The 13,432-nt window shown below is 38.7% G+C and overlaps 1 protein-coding gene across 1 annotated transcript in view; it reads right to left on the bottom strand.

The window, feature by feature from the left end:
* The window catches only part of LOC134489525 (collagen alpha-1(XXIII) chain-like), a 51,863-nt gene extending 38,803 nt beyond the window's left edge, over positions 1-13,060 (bottom strand). Inside the window, exons 1-2 of the mRNA XM_063292261.1 lie at positions 13,040-13,060; positions 9,635-9,661 (exon numbers count right to left, since the gene is read on the bottom strand). The gene's annotated coding sequence lies outside the window, so the exon portion shown is untranslated. The remainder of the gene's footprint in view (positions 1-9,634; positions 9,662-13,039) is intronic.
* Positions 13,061-13,432: the final 372 nt, after the last annotated feature.

Raw genomic sequence — 13,432 nt, 5'->3', positions numbered from 1 at the left:
GTACATGACATGCAGTACATGCAAGAACACAGCTATGAACCTAGATAGATCTCAGGGACTGGAGCATGTCATTGTAATGTTTTTCTTAGATTTGTATGAATAATTGGTGAAGCTCAGATGATGCCAGCATCACAGATCACAAATAGAATGAAGGGGACAAGAAAGGTAAACAGATTCGGTTTATGTAACAGTCTTGAACTATAAGCAAGAGAATTGGATTATAAAAATACCTTTAGATCTCTTTAATGTATGAGTTGATGATAGTAGGGGTTCTTGTAGACTGGGTGTGCGGACACTTAAGAGTGAGCACTGTGGCCTAATACTCACAGGATGGAGTAAAAACCAGTCCTGGGTTAGGATGTAACGTTGCAGAGTGCAAGTGGTACAGTGTATTAACTTATCTGCTGTTTCTGAAAATTAGTTCTATGTTCTTTAAATTTGAAAGTCATAGAAGCCGAGATATTTTCCTGTGCACACAACATATTCTTTGTATAAGATGCTTGGCAGATTGCTTACTTTCTTACTAACATTTGCAATTCTTTCAAAGCCACAGTAGATTCCACATTTCAATCTATAGGAAATCTGAGTGGTCATGACATACATTCACCATGGCTTTCTCTAAGCAGTGGAGAAGAAGTGTTAAATCTATTTTCATGGAGGTAAACCCTGTATTCTGTCAACATGATGAGGCAGAATGTTAGGTTGACAAGTAACTGGATGATAATTGAAATGGTTATAATGGTTAAAAAGTGACTGATTTTTTAAAATATTAGTTTGGTACTTTTACAGTGAAAAACAATTCTGATTCTAATTGCCACAGCACTCAAGTCTATTCAATTTAGTTTACAACATAAAATAGTAAGAGGTACTGTCAGATTGTGAAAGAACAGAAGAATAAAATAGTAAAAGAGAAGATCTTAAATAAAAAAAGCCAACAACCTTACAAGAAAACACAGCAAGCCAGAAGATTAAAAACGATTCTACCTTAAGGATACGTCGGCTAAAAATATGCTGGTCAGAGAGAAATCCATGACTGAGGCGAGGAAAAGCCATCTAGTCAATGTATGTCAGCAAAGAGAAAGAATCAAGACAAAGAAGATAGAGAAAATGGTAAAGGTTCATTCAGCATTTTATACAAGAAGAACTCCAATATGGAGCAAACCATTGATATAACCAGAAACAGCATTAATTGCTTTCAGAACCAAGACACTGATAGGTGGCAGCAGAATAAACTGTATTCTATTAGTTTACAGGGGAACAACTTGTGACTCGAGGACCACATGCAGTCTCCTACTGCTCCCGAGCTAAGGGCTTGTTCACACAGATTTGCATCCTGATGATGCACTCATTCAACAAAACTAAAACTTTAGATTTAAAAAGCAAAACAAAGAAATTTTGTTCATCTCTTGTCTCCATAGGTCATAATTTAAGATGTTTTACAGCCACTTTTTTAAGGGATAACATACATTTTTATTACAGCAATCATACTCTGATAACATTTGTTCCTGAAGAACTGATGTACCTTCAGTGAGGAACAATCTGTCTAAACTGGTAGAATAGCTTAACTGCTAGGGATATGTAATCTAGCATCAACCTTTTGTTATCAAGTCACTGTGGTATCTTGGACTATGGTGTCTGGACAATGTTTGTATCTAACGTTAACTTTCCAGGTTTTGTGAAAGTACCCACATAGGTATTTAAAGTAAATGCCAGTGAAAAACCTAGTCTCAAAATCTATGTATGTATGTATGTATGTATGTATGTATATGTTTATGTGTGATGTGTGTATGTACATACACATACATGTAGAAAAACTAGAACTAAAGGAAAAGCAACTCTATGTGGACTGGGGAAAGAGCCCAGATGAAATCATAGATTGTTACTGCCAGGTAGTGTAAATAATAAGTGCATGTACTGTAGTTAGTCCAGTAAGTTGATTCAGAATGAGGCAACTTCATACTGTATATTCCAAAATGATATCTACAAAATTACAAAAAAAAACCCAAAACAAAACAATTTACAGAATTGTTTAATCTATAAAAAGCTGAAGTGATGTTTACAAAAATCTGATTTTATAATTTTGGCCTAGTGCGAATGTTCCTCAATTTGACATGAACCCAAGATGTCTTTCTGGGAAGTAAGCTTTACTCAACACAGTGGAACTTCCTTTTGAGTAAGTTTGTCTAGAACTCTGGTACATGACATTGGTATTTGAGATCCGAGATAAAGTGTAACACCACTGAAGGAGCTTCAAGCCAACCTCTCAACCACAATAAAGCTCATTTACATAAAGTTCTAAAATAAAGTGTAAGCTTCTGGGGTTTTGGGTGGTGGTTTTTTTTTTTTTTTTTGGTGCCTTTGAGTCAGTATTGACTCCTGGTGACTGCCTGGACTAGTCCCTGCAGTTTTCTGGGCAAGACTTCTGGAAGTGGTTTGTCATTGCCTTCTTCTTATGGTTGAGCGGGAGTGACTAGCCCAAAGTCACCTAGCTGGCTTTATGCCTAAGGTGGGACTAGAACTCACGGTCTCCCAGTTTCTAGTCAGGTGCCTTAACCACTACACCACTTACAAATGATTTAAATATAGAAACAGATGAGCATGGCTGATTTGCCAGTCTGCCCCTATAGATAAGGATAGGTCTAACTGCCAAGTGAACCTATTCCACATTTCATTTATTTAACACATTGGAAAGGAAATAATTTATATACATTCATTGCTATATATGAACTGACTTCTGTATAAACATTTCTGGAAAATTCTTCATAAAATAAAAAGAAAAATAAACATGATGAAAAAAATACCTAATCATCTTGGATACAATCCTACACCCACCTGGGAATAAATTCCACTTAACTCCATATGATATAGCAACACATTCAAATAACGTAACATCTTAACACAATTTGAATGAAGAATGTTGATAAGAAGCAAAGAATCTGACAGTAAAAGCACTGCTATGCAGTTTTGATGTAAAGATGGAATAATTTTTTTCTCTGCCAGTTATTTCCATGGGCTTTGGCTGAAACCATATTTTACAAATTACAGCATCCCAAACACAGATTCCATATTGTTTAGATTATGATTATCAGAATTCTGTTTCAATTAGGTTTCTTGGACTGAACGTACTGTAGATATGATTCAAACCTTAGCTGAAACGGAAGTAAATATTCCAGTCTTATATGTTAGTTTGGGCACAAGAGTAGCAAAATCAAGCAACCAAAGCTACATTTTATTTATACTGATCTATAGATACTTAGTAAACAGCACTTTGCCCCCACTCTTGTTGTGTTCAGGCTCAGCCAGCAATCTACAACTCAGTTGGAAAACAAATAATAATGATTTTAACTACTGAGGTTGAATGATTTACTACAGAGAGGATCTTGTCACATCCTATTTTATCCACTGTAACAAAAGAGAGGACTAATATAGCAAGATAGCAGTACAAACTTCATATCCTATTTGATTTGATTCTTTTTTTGAGCAATACTAAGACAGTGCGGGTCAACATATGCTCTAGTATGGAGAATGATTTCTGAACTTAGTGCTTTGCAGATGTGTTTGACTTCAACTCCATAATCCTGACAGCACTCCAGGGCTGAGAGAAGCAATCAGTTGGACAGGCAGAAACAACTAGGAGAAGACAGTCCCATAGGTAACCTGGTCCCAATCCATGAAGGGCTTTAAAGGTGACAACCAGCACCTTGAATTGCACCCAGAAACACACCGGCAACCAATGCAGCTTGTGAAGCAGTGGTGTTATGTGTGTCGAATAGCTGACACTATTTACAACCCAGGCAGCTGCATTCTGTACCAGCTGAAGCTTCCAAATGCTCTTCAAGGGCAGCCCCATGTAAAGCGCATTGCAGTAATCCAGACGAGAGCTCATGAGGGCATGAGTGACAGTGAATAGAGCCTCCCAGTCCAGGAATGGGTGCAACTGGTGCACAGCCTGAAGATGTGCAAAGGCCATCTTAGCCACAGCTGCTACCTGCTCTTCCAGTAGGAGCTGTGAGTCCAAGGGGACCCCTAGATTGTGCACTGGGTCTGTCTGGGGCAGTGCCACCCCATCCAGGACCAAAGATGAAAAAACCTTGATACTGGGAGGCCTAAACACCCAAAGCCACTCAGTCTTGCTTGGGTTGAGCCAGAGCCCATTGCGCCCCATCCAGGCCCCTACAGCCTCCAGACACTGAGATAGGACATCCATGGCATCACTCAAACAGCTTGGGGTGGAGATATAAAGCTGGGTATCATCAGCATACTGATGATACCTCACCCCAAACTGTTGGATCACCTCACCCAGCGGCCTCATGTACATGTTAAACAAGAGGGGTGAGAGAAATGAGCCCTGTGACACCCCACTCAGTACAGGCCATGGATTGGACCTCTTCCCTCCTATCAACACTGACTGGAACCAACCCTGGAAGAAGGAGGAGAACCAGCGCAACACCATGCCACCTACCCTCAACTCCCAAAGCAGGTCCAGAAGGATACCATAATTGATGGTATCGAGGTCAAGAAGAGCAAGGATGGAAGCACTGCCTCCATCCCGCTTCTGCCAGAGGTCAAGTGTGATCAATGCCATCTCAGTCTCATATCTCGGCCTGAATCCTGACTGAAAGGGGTCCAGATAATCTGCTTCATCCAGAGCCCTTTGAAGCTGCCGGGCAACCACTTTCTCAACCACTTTCCCTAAAAAGGGGAGGTTGGAGATTGGACAAAAACTGTCCAAATTAGTTGGGTTGAGCAATGGCCCCTTGAGGAGGGGGTGCACCACTGCCTCCTTAAGAGCCAATGGGACCACCCCTTCCCTCAAAGAGGAATTAACCAACACCCAGACCCAATCATGTGTCCTCTCCCAGGCAGCCTTGACCAGCCAGGAGGGACACGGATCTAGCACAGAAGTGGCCGAACTAACAGCTATGAGAACCCTGTCCACTTCCTCAGGTTCAACGGGCGTGAACTCCTCCCAGATAACCACATAATGCTAAATGTGTCAATCAAAATTCAGTTTCATAAAATTATTTATTCAATTTCAGCAAAAGACTCTGAATATTATCTTTCAAGGCAAAATTCCTCTCAAGGCCTATTTACTAGGAGATAAACATGGGGTGCTGTGGGTTTTCAGAAAAATGTATTTGGTCAAGATTAATTAGATGGACCAAAAGTCTGATGTAATTATTTTATTTTCTTCTTCTTTCTTGGTTAAAATATAACACTACTCTCCTCCTAATAATTTATCTATACAGTACCAGTACTTCTATAGTGAACCTGATAACAAAAATTATTTCAGTTTGCAATTAAAAGTGGGAAAGTTCTAGGAATATAGGATTGGGAAAGCATGCAACTAAAATGCCGAAAACATTATGGCATAATATATTCCACAACAATTGTCTGGTCAAACACAACAGTGGGCCCAATAGGGTACCAAACATCTGGCCAATTAATGTAGGCTTTGATCATAATGATTAATTAAATGACTGCTTCCTCTGAAAAATGGGAGATATTAACAGCTGTAAATGTATGTACTATGCAGCATGTAGTATGAAATAATGCACCCTTCCTTTAAGCCAGGAAATAAAGTTTGCTGTTGAGGCCAGAACAAAATAAACCTGTACAATTTAAGGAAATAAAAGTAATTTAGGCCAGATGCTGCCACAGAAAAATGTCTCTGGGAATGGAAGAGAGAACAGGAGGACTTAGGGGCCAAAGAAGTAAAGAAATGTCCTAAAATTTCAGAAGAATCTGACTGGGTTTTTGATTGCATCTGTGGGAGAAACAGGATGATTACATACTGATAGAACTACAATCTGATTAGTGAACTGTCCTGCTGAGAGACCAGGTCTCAGTTTTCCCCAAAGATGCAACACATTTGAGAAACTGGGGCAGAAGTACATTTCGTAACATGAACATTGCTAAATGCAGACTGCTTTTATGCATAATTGATAACATCTGGGAATGGCTTGCAATGTTTTCTTTCCTTCCTTTAAAACGTAAAGACCCTTTCTGAGTAATTTCCATTTGATGGCTTATGTTAAATGCATGGTGACAACAATCCTTTGAGAAAGAGATCAAGCACCACTGCTAAATACCGTTTTTTGGTCACTCTATTTCCAAATACGCATTGTCTCCTGTACTTGTACTGATACACTAATGCAAGATTTCCCAAGTGAATTGTTTCTGAATTGATATAAAAAGAGTTAAATTCTTTAAAAATAAAGATCAGGCCCTTCCCATTATAATGTAGAAATGCAATGGAGTCAAAGCATCAACTAAAGAAAGCTGTCCTCTTCTTCTGATATGACTGAGGTAATATATTCTAGCTTCTACCAAATCGAGAGGATTGTACACAGACCTTGGAAAGCTCACAGTGTTTTTCATGCAGTAACATTTTACATTACAAAAGAGAAAAAAAATTGAATCCAATCAGTTAATTGTTAAAAACAGTTAAATAGAGTTTAGTTCCTTCTGAGAAATCCAGGAACCTTCCAGATTTTAGACCAACGAATGCAATATCTAGCAAATTTAACAGAAAATTTGAGAGGGGAAAAAACAAGAAAAGAGACTTTACTTTTAACAGAAATGTGGTGGGGAAAGTGCTCTGGACAACAGATTTGGAGAGAAGAAGGGAAATGAGTTGATTTTGCTCGATGGGAAATAGAATATATGTTTAATCTAGTACAACACAGACATTTAATTTTTAAAGTTAAGGGCCTGGGTCTCTGATAGATGAAGAAGAAATGCCATCCATACATTTGGTCTTCTAAATTGTAAGCATGTGGGGAATTGAGAGGTTGCTGGCTGCTGTGGCTTAGCACTATGAAGTTTGTGTTTAAGAATTTAGTGTTGTAAACTCAGCAACCAATACTGTCCTTCAGCTGTAAATGGACAAAGTTTCTTTAAATGGAATAAATGAAATTCAGAGGATATTATTTAATTGCTATGTTCTTTTTTTCCCAATAATTATATTGAGGATTATATTAAACAAGTAAAACTAATACAACAAACTAATACAGAAATTTGTTGTTGTTGTTGTTCAGTCATTAAGTCGTGTCCGACACTTCGTGACCCCATGGACCATAGCATGCCAGGCCTTCCTGTCCTCCACTCTCTCCCAGAAATACATACATATATATGTCTGTATGTGTAATTTTTTAAAAATCTAATACACTTTATTAAACATCACCAAAAATGACTATCATCATCCAACCTCAGTCAAAAAAACCATTAGACATCATCAGAAATAACAACCCATTATTTTAACCATGGTCAAATAAACCAGTTTTGTATTTTTATTTCTTTCTCTCAATGATCTTTAAGTCCCACAAATAAAATTCCAATATCTGCTTTCTCATACTGTCTCTTCTCTCAAAATTCTTGTCATCTTTATCGAAGTCCTTTTGTAGTTCCAGTGTAGTAACCCCAGTAGATCCCTTATATTCCAATATAAGAAGATAATCCACATTGCTCTTTTTGATTTATTATTTGTATATCTTTAATTTTTAAGTCATCATCCAATTCCATTTGTAAATCCAATCTCTTTCTTGTGAGCTGTAATTCTTAAATCCACTTTAAAGTCCATTTCAGTTTTATTCAAAGGGGCTTGTTCCTCTTCAATAATACCTTTTGATTCCATTATAGAGTTAAATAGCTCAAAAACCTCTTGGACCCAAATGCCAAAGATTTCCTTTAGAGTAGCCATCTGGAACCCTCTAGTGTCCAACCTTCAAAGTCTTGTTATCAGCTCAAAATATAGAAACAAGAACTTTTCCCAGGAGAGAGGATCCTTTTAATTAACTTCAAGGTCTTTCTTTAGTTCAAATCCATCTGAACCATTAATTCATTTAAAAACTTTCTGAAATCAGCACTAAAATCACTCTTTTGCTGTATATTGCAAAATAGAAAGTTCTTACAAAACTTTAAACATCTTTCTTTCTAAATGGATTGAAGAGAAAATCACCCAGCTAATATCAGACTTGTGGCTCTGAAGGTTTTTCAATCTTTAACAATAAAAAAAAATAAACTCCAAAGCGATTAAAAAGGTGAGGTTTGGTTGAACTTTAAGTCCATAAAAGGCTACATTAACAGCTCAGAGCACAATGGAGTCCCGTGACTCCCAACTGATCACAAGAGACCACAAAAACATCAGTTTCTGCCATTTACTCACAAAAAAAAACAGCTGTCCGGAGTACATATAGGTAATCTCTCCTTGGTCCGGAGAGAATTTTTGGCAGTCCGGATCCAGTATCCAGCTGTCTTTTCAGCTGTAATGTCTCCTGCAATCCACAGAATGTCAGTTTACCATTCCTCACTGAAAGTATTTAATTCTATGTTCTGAATAATTTTACCTGGAACTGCCTGCATGAAGTTTTACTTTATTTGCAGGATTAACATTCTCTTATTGGAATTGTCCCAGCCAGTTCAAAATCTCTGAGAAAAACTATTAGGAGTGCCCCCCTTTAAGGAGATGAGGGGCCCCAAGCTCAATTTTCAATAACTGCACTGGTTCTTTGGGACAACCTCCCAGGGGATATCTATTTGGTCCCACTCTGACTGCCTTCTGGAAGATGCTCAAAACAGAGCTCTTCTGGAGGGCATTTGGAGCTTGACCCAATTGTGGTTTAGTTACGCTTTGGTTTGATTAACTTAACAGTATTCTATGTTTTTCATTAGTATCTGTATACTTTTTGCTATTGTATATATTGCTATTGTTTATTGTTTCTTATGTATCTTATCTGTATACCACCAAGACTTCTTAGTTGTCTGGTGGTCTATAAGTGTAAATCATCATCATCATCATCATCATCATCATCATCATCATCATCATCCTTTTTTGTAAGTGTCCACTTGAACCTGGACTCCATCACTGTCACCATACCATGCTGCTGTGCTACTTTAACCATCCTTCATCCATTCATATCTAGAGGATACCCTGCTTTCACCTGTGGGGTGTTAACTGAATAAATTATAAATAATATTATTATTCTGAAATTGTATCACTCAACTACAAAGTGTACAGTACAAAGTTTAAACTACAAAGTTTAGAGTATTTGAAAAATAGTTAGGGCTTTCTATTGGCCTTGAGAGTGTTTTTGTTTAAGGCCCTATCTTCTATCTGAGTTATCATTACCTTATTACACAAGCCACAATGTACATCAACAGAAAGCCTTGAAAAGAAACAAATGAACATGTCCAGTCTGGTGCTGTGCAATAGCACTGAGGGCAAGCAAGAGAGGCCACAGATAATGACCAGAGAGAGAGATCCATACAAGGATAGTCTGGAAAGAATATGATCAGATGCAGTTCTACGGACTTAAAACTCGCTTTCTACTGGGAAAGGGAATTAAAGAGTTAATAGCTCATGTTTATGCAGAAGTTCCACAGACATCAAAAGGATTTACTCCACGTATGTAAGTACAGAAATGCAGCCTGGAATAAAACTTGTTTTGTTTCGAAAAGTTTCCTTAAAATTTGAGCTTTGGGGGAAAGAAAGGTAAGGATAAATTATACAGCTCTATTTTTTTCACCCCTTTATCCCGGTATTTACATTCAGATATTTTGATCTTTCTATGCTCATTTCAGTCAAACCCTCATGTACATTTCAAATATGTTCATAATTACTAGTCATACTTACCCTTGGGCCAATGTCTCCTTGTTCACCCTACAAAACAGAAAAGTTACTATAACCTGCTGCTCAGTGTGGCTTTTGGCCAAATCACTTCTTCCTTACAAATAGGAACAGTGGCCAAATATAGGAAATTAGAAGTTTCAGAAATTAATGTTTGACATTAGCCAACATTATTTCACGTCTTGGAAGTCCTTCGTATTGTAAAAGCCTCAATAGTTAGGTTTAATGTGCTATTTAGGGCTCCTATAGCAAGTAAAAACAGTGTATCAGTGGAACTGAAGGACCTATAGAATTTTTAATTTAATTTTAATTTATTTATTAAATTTATACACCACCCATCACACTATAAAAGTGATTTTGGGCGGCTTACAAATAAAAGTTATAAACCCATTATAAAAATAGAAAAGTACAAAAATAGGAGATAAAAGAGGGAAACTAAAAGGTGGAGAGAATGTCTTTAAGCCACCAACCACCCCCACGGATGAATGTATTATCGGGACAGGTATGGACAAAGTATTTGTGCAATTCTTGGAGGCAAAATGTGCCAAAATTAATGGCTGCAGACATATTCAAATGGAAAAAAAAGGAGTATATCTTGTTTGTTGTTTATTCGTTTAGTTGCTTCCGACTCTTCGTGACTTCATGGACCAGCCCACGCCAGAGCTTCCTGTCGGTCGTCAACACCCCCAGCTCCCCCAGGGACGAGTCCGTCACCTCTAGAATATCATCCATCCATCTTGCCCTTGGTCGGCCCCTCTTCCTTTTGCCTTCCACTTTCCCTAGCATCAGCATCTCCTCCAGGGTGTCCTATCTTCTCATTATGTGGCCAAAGTATTTCAGTTTGGCCTTTAATATCGTTCCCTCAAGTAAGCAGTCTGGCTTTATTTCCTGGAGGATGGACTGGTTTGATCTTCTGGCAGTCCAAGGCACTCTCGGAATTTTCCTCCAACACCACAGTTCCAAAGCATCGATCTTCCTTCGCTCAGCCTTCCTTATGGTCCAGCTCTCGCAGCCATATGTTACTACAGGGAACACCATTCCTTTAACTATGCGGACCTTTGTTGTCAGTGTGATGTCTCTGCTCTTAACTATTTTATCGAGATTTGTCATTGCTCTTCTCCCAAGGATTAAGTGTCTTCTGATTTCCTGACTGCAGTCAGCACCTGCAGTAATCTTCGCACCTAGAAATACAAAGTCTTTCACTGCTTCTACATTTTCTCCCTCTATTTGCCAGTTATCAATCAAGCTGGTTGCCATAATCTTGGTTTTTTTGAGGTTTAGCTGCAAGCCAGCTTTTGCACTTTCTTCTTTCACCTTCATCATAAGGCTCCTCAGTTCCTCTTTGCTTTCAGCCATCAAAGTGGTATCATCTGCATATCTGAGATCGTTAATGTTTCTTCCAGTGATTTTAACTCCAGCCTTGGATTCCTCAAGCCCAGCTTGTTGCACGATGTGTTCTGCATACAAGTTGAATAGGTAGGGTGAGAGTATACAGCCCTGCCGTACTCCTTTCCCAATCTTAAACCAGTCCATTGTTCTGTGGTCTGTTCTTACTGTTGCTACTTGGTCGTTATACAGATTCTTGAGGAGGCATACAAGATGACTTGGTATCCCCATACCACTAAGAACTTGCCACAATCTGTTATGGTCCACACAGTCAAAGGCTTTAGAATAGTCAATAAAACAGAAATAGATGTTTTTCTGAAACTCCCTGGCTTTTTCCATTATCCAGCGGATATTGGCAATTTGGTCTCTAGTTCCTCTGCCTTTTCTAAACCCAGCCTGTACATCTGGCAATTCTCACTCCATGAATTGCTGAAGTCTACCTTGCAGGATCTTGAGCATTACCTTACTGGCATGTGAAATGAGTGCCACTGTTCGATAGCTTGAACATTCTTTAGTGTTTCCCTTTTTTGGTATGGGGATATACGTTGATTTTTTCCAATCTGATGGCCATTCTTGTGTTTTCCAAATTTGCTGGCATATAGCATGCATTACCTTGACAGCATCATCTTGCAAGATTTTGAACAGTTCAGCTGGGATGCCGTCGTCTCCTGCTGCCTTGTTATTAGCAATGCTTCTTAAGGCCCATTCAACCTCACTCTTCAGGATGTCTGGCTCTAGCTCACTGACCACACCGTCAAAGCTATCCCCGATATTGTTATCCTTCCTATACAGGTCTTCGGCTTTATACATGGACTTCACCAGATGGACAACACCAAAATCAGATTGACTACATCCTTTGCAGCCAAAGGTGGCGGACATCTATACAGTCGGTAAAAACAAGACCTGGAGCTGACTGTAGTTCAGATCACAAACTTCTTACTGCACAATTTAGGATCAGACTCAAGAGATTAGGGAAGACCCACAGATCAGCTAGATAGGAGCTCACTAATATTCCTAAGGAATATGCAATGGAGGTGAAGAATAGATTTAAGGGACTGGACTTAGTAGATAGGGTCCCAGAAGAACTCTGGACAGAAGTTTGCAACATTGTTCAGGAGGCGGCAACAAAATACATCCCAAAGAAAGAGAAAACCAAGAAGGCAAAATGGCTGTCTGCTGAGATACTAGAAGTAGCCCAAGAAAGAAGGAAAGCAAAAGGCAACAGTGATAGGGGGAGATATGCCCGATTAAATGGAAAATTCCAGAGGTTAGCCAGAAGAGATAAGGAATTATTTTTAAACAAGCAATGCGCGGAAGTGGAAGAAGACAATAGAATAGGAAGGACAAGAGACCTCTTCCAGAAAATTAGAAACATCGGAGGTAAATTCCAGGCCAAAATGGGTATGATCAAAAACAAAGATGGCAAGGACCTAACAGAAGAAGAAGAGATCAAGAAAAGGTGGCAAGCATATACAGAAGACCTGTATAGGAAGGATAACAATATCGGGGACAGAGTATATCTTACTGATTTAGAAAGTAGCCAATCACAATAATGATTTAGGGCTCCTATTTTGCTGCAGAAGTCTTATGCATGAATCAGCAAACAGGCAGCAATGCAATGCAAGGTAGAATGACAATTAATAGTTCACCAGAATTCTCCCCTTAGCAATAAAAAAAGGGTTATAGAAGCATGCTGTTCCAATTGTTCTTGCCAGTGGGTACAGCTAGCAATTCAAAGATGGCTCTGTTTGTTCTTGGCTTCTTTCTCAGTTTGTTCTCTTGGATATACAGTACAATACATGGTATGCTAGCTACATCTGCTAATGAAGCGTCTGTGGTAGACATCAGAGCAATACACACCAACTTACTACTCATTCCCTACCAAACTATAATCCTATCAAATTATGGCTTGTAGTGTCATCTCAATGAGGTCAATATAGAACAAAGGCCACAAGATGATCAGCGTAAGACTAGAAGAATTAGCACCTCTCCTAACAATGTCAAGGCACTTTTCAACTGATTCACCTTATCTCCTTTTGGTCCTGGAGGTCCCTGTAGATATCAAAAAGAGAACAATTAGCATTATTTAAAGAAGTGCCATTTCAGTTAGAACCCTTCTTTGTCTGTAAATTACCATAAAAACAGACATTCTCCCATACAGCTATTTCAACACAGTGACAGTTAGTGTCATTGAGTGGAAAGGAGCTGATGACTGGATCCCAAAAGAAGAGACTACAATTGACATTTTTGCTCTATTAAGAGGTATGTAAATGCCTGGAGTGTGTAGGGGTGGAGGTGGTGGAACTAGAAAATCAAGAAGAAGGCTTTCTATTTCCCCCCCAAAGCCCTTTTGTTTTGTTGGTTGTTTATTTTTGAAAAAAATAAAATAAAATAAAAAGGGAACTAGAATTAATATTA

The sequence above is a fragment of the Candoia aspera genome, chromosome 2 (genome assembly GCF_035149785.1).
Source record: "Candoia aspera isolate rCanAsp1 chromosome 2, rCanAsp1.hap2, whole genome shotgun sequence".
NCBI classification, from domain to species: domain Eukaryota; kingdom Metazoa; phylum Chordata; class Lepidosauria; order Squamata; family Boidae; genus Candoia; species Candoia aspera.
The sequence above is the reverse complement of the archived record's forward strand: the minus strand, read 5'-3'. Positions and strand labels throughout refer to the sequence as shown.